Source organism: Camelus ferus, chromosome 2 (assembly GCF_009834535.1).
Source record: "Camelus ferus isolate YT-003-E chromosome 2, BCGSAC_Cfer_1.0, whole genome shotgun sequence".
NCBI lineage: Eukaryota > Metazoa > Chordata > Mammalia > Artiodactyla > Camelidae > Camelus > Camelus ferus.
This window is the reverse complement of record NC_045697.1, coordinates 77,443,716-77,447,587: the sequence shown is the minus strand read 5'-3', so window position 1 is coordinate 77,447,587 and position 3,872 is coordinate 77,443,716.

Genomic DNA, 3,872 nt, shown 5'->3' with positions numbered 1-3,872 from the left:
TTTATGGATATGCTTTTTGTCTGTGTTAACTCTAATAAATTGTTACCTGCTTTAATCTCTCAATATATTCTCCTATTTTTTTTCTAGGCACATTTAGAGTTTTAGCTTTTATGTTGGTGTTTGTGATTCATCTTTATTAATGTTTATATATATTATGCGAGATTGAAGTTTATTTTTCTCCACACATATATTCACTGAATATACAGTTCAGTTTGGGAAGAACTGATATTCTTAAAATATTAAGCCTCCTAATCTATGATTATATACTTCTCCATTTATTTAGGTCTTCTTTAATTCTCTCATCAATGTTTTTGACTTCCCAGTGTAGAGCTTTACATATCTTTTGTTAAGTTTATTTGTATTTTATGTTTTTTGAATGCTCTTACAAATGAATAATTCTTCAATTTTATTTTCTAGTTGTTTGTTGCTCTTTTACAGAAATAAAACTGAGTTTTATACGTGGACTTTGTATCCTGCAACCTTATTATATGAGTTTTTTCACTGAGTCCAAAGCCTAATATTTTGCCCACAATACCAGAGGTAAAATTAAAAATAAGATACAAAATCATTTTTTTCCTCAAACATCAGCTATCTTTACTTGCCATCAGTCAGGAGCCACTATCAGGAAAAAGATGAGAAAGAAAAGCTTCCATCACGTCCTTATGAAAAGTAGACATGACTCCATTTTATGGAAGGTAAATTTGGGGTTAGAGAAGTTAAGGACCTTGCCCAAAATCTCAGAGCTATTAAGTGAAGATCTCCTTCAGACAAAAACTCCATGTCTGTCTGACTCTAGAGCGTGAGCCTAAACCACTACTCTCTAGGGCTTCTTTTATGTTACTAATAATGCTAAGATGAGTGCCCATCCCTCAAGCTGGTCCTGAGACCGGGACACCGACAGGAGCATAAGGGTTATCACAGCCATTCTTCTCTTCTCTTTTGCCAACTTCTTTGGTGTCTATGTTTAAAATTCCACTTGGTGAGATCTCTTTGGCTGCTGGTGAATGCCATAATTTGTGTTGGAAAATGAAGTAGCCTTTTTCAGTGATCCATAAAGGTATGCCTGGAGATAATATGAAAGAGAGGCAGTCATTAAATTAAGTAACTAGATGTTCTGATCTTCAAGGAAGTTAAAATCAGTGCTCAAGACAGAGAAGTCAAATGTGAGTGTAGGAAAACAACCTCAAGAATGAATGCAAGTGAGTATCTTGTTTGTGCAATAAGCAATAAATGGTGTTATTCCAAATTTTACACAAAGACTTTAAGTATATTGGAGAAAAAAAAGAGGAAGGAATTTAGCTGTTTTTGCTGAGACCAAGACATTCCTGGGGCAATTAAAACACTGAATCTCAGATCCTGTGATAGCTCACTTGAATTAAGTTTGTGTCAAGGGAAGGATCCGTTCTCATAGGTCACCTGTGGCTCCAATTTCCCTGGGTGCATTCACGTGTTCACTTTAGCCCTTTCATGAAATGTGCCTGCTAAACCAAGAATAACAGAATTATGTAACTCTGGCATTGTGCAGATGAAACCTCTGAAGTGCAACGTTTTTAAACTATACATCAGAATCTGACTGCCTTTTTTTTTTTTAATTAAATGGAACATTACATTGTTTCCACAGAGTAAAGGAGAGAGCTGTAATCTTCATAATTCCCTCAGAGGAGATTACCAGGTGTATATACAAGTAGAATCACAGCCTCAGACTTCCCATGTGTGCTGGGGCAAGAATAGCTGAAATTATCATACCTGGGTCTGAGGCCACAGCTTGTCCAAAATGTAACTTCCAGAAGAAAGAATCTATTTATAATTATGACCAAAATGAACAGGACTGAGGTTTTTGACTGCCTGGCCTATTCACAATATGACAGACTTTGGCAGATTCCTGGATTATATTCTTATTCTATATGTTGAGAAATGATACGTTTTGTTTCCCCCCTAGTTGGTAAACGGTTAGTTTAATATTACACATACGTTCATCTCATATCAAAATAAGTCTGACCTTTGAAGCCAGCATGCATTTGGTGCAACCCTTTTAGCAAGCAATTTGGCAACACATTTCAGAGCCATAAAAATATTCATAGGCGTTGACCATGTAATCTCACTCCTGGCAATTTCTCCCTAAAGGAATAATCTCTCCACTAAAAAAAGAAGTTATAATCATACAAATAGGTATTATAATGTTATTCATGGTAGCAAAAATTAGAAATAGCTTTCATTTACAACAAAAATAGTTAAATTATTATGAGAATATGATATAGTCATTAAAAAGGAAATGTTTACCACAATATTAACAGAAAAACACACTATCTCTTATCTATCCTACAATTACAGTATTTATTATTTCATATAACAGATAAGAAACACAGAAAAATTGAAAATAGCTTATTTGACCAGCAGTGAGAGTATGGGTTTCCCCCCTTTTTAATTTAAGATTGTGTTGTTTAAAGTTGTAATTTTAAAGGTGACTTAGTAAATTCACTGACCTTCAGATAAAGAGCATTAAGTTCACTTCTCTTATAACCTAAAAACCCCTCAGGTCTGCTGCCTCTGATCGTGCTTACCTTCTGACTACCTTATTTATTAAAAGGAAGATCACACTGGGAGTGTAATTCCCTTAGGATGTTTCCTTGCCTCCAGCAAAGCCACACTTAAACTATTCAAAATTCTATCTGGAATTCAAGACCTCCTAGGTAAGGATCCTCTATTGAGTCTCACTAGATCGTGTCATGAACGTTTGGGAGTCCAAAACATACATTCTGCTTAAAAATTGAGATGTAAATTAAGATAAAATAATTCTCAAAAAAAGCTTGGTTTAAAATTTCAAATCTCTGTATTGCCCATTGTTATCAAATTAATTTTAATCCATCATATTACATATTTCCAGCTTCGGAAGAGAAACACAAAGCCTCAACACTACGGATTTTCCCTGACAATTACTAATAAAGTAGATGTTTACTTGACATAATTATTGAAGCTAGGCATGTGTGGGTAGAAACATGAGCTTAATTAGTACTGTTTTATATGATAATTTCATATTTCTACCTTACTAAACTAGGAAGTTTCCCTTCAGTCTATTTTTTTTTTTTTGATGTATATGTAGGGATTTACTAAAGCATTTCCTTCAAAATTCCTTTTAAGGGTTGGCCCACCATTGTGTCTCTTCAAGATGAGATTTTCCATTACTTCTTATCAAGCTTGTCTGTTTAATAGTATTAAATGTTTCTCTTTTCTTCAAATGAGGGTTAAAGTAATAATGTAATGTGATTATGAATTTTTAAAACAAGTTTCCATGGGGAGTGTTTCATGTGTAGCAAGTATTAGATATGTAATAGTCTTGATCCACATCTGAGTCTTCAAGAACACTTGGTCTCATGACTCACCATTCTTTGAGAAAAAAGCAAATGCTTAGAAAAGGAAGCATAGCCCCCAGGAGGGTAGTCAAATATGGATTATATTGGCCTAGGGATTAAAAGACAAATGCAGGGCTTTGGGCTGCAAATTGAAGATTTTTTCATTTATGGGGGAAAGCATATTTTTTTATTTCCATATTTACTGAGAAAAGTACAAAAAACATAGAATCAAATAAAAAATTGGAAATCATTTTTAATGTATCAATGATAATTCATATATGAAAGTTTACAGGATTGTCTGGATTTAAAAAGTATTTATAATAGGCTTGGAATTTATCTGAAGGAATTGGTGGTGTTTGACCCTTTCTTGCAGCACTACAGGAATCAGTTTCTACTTCCTAACTCAAAGAACTCCTTTACTCTGAGGAAAATGTCAACTACGTTAATTAACTCATGATCACATAACCAAGAAAGCTTGAGCTGGGAATAGTACCTGGATATTATAAATTTCCCATTTCCTTT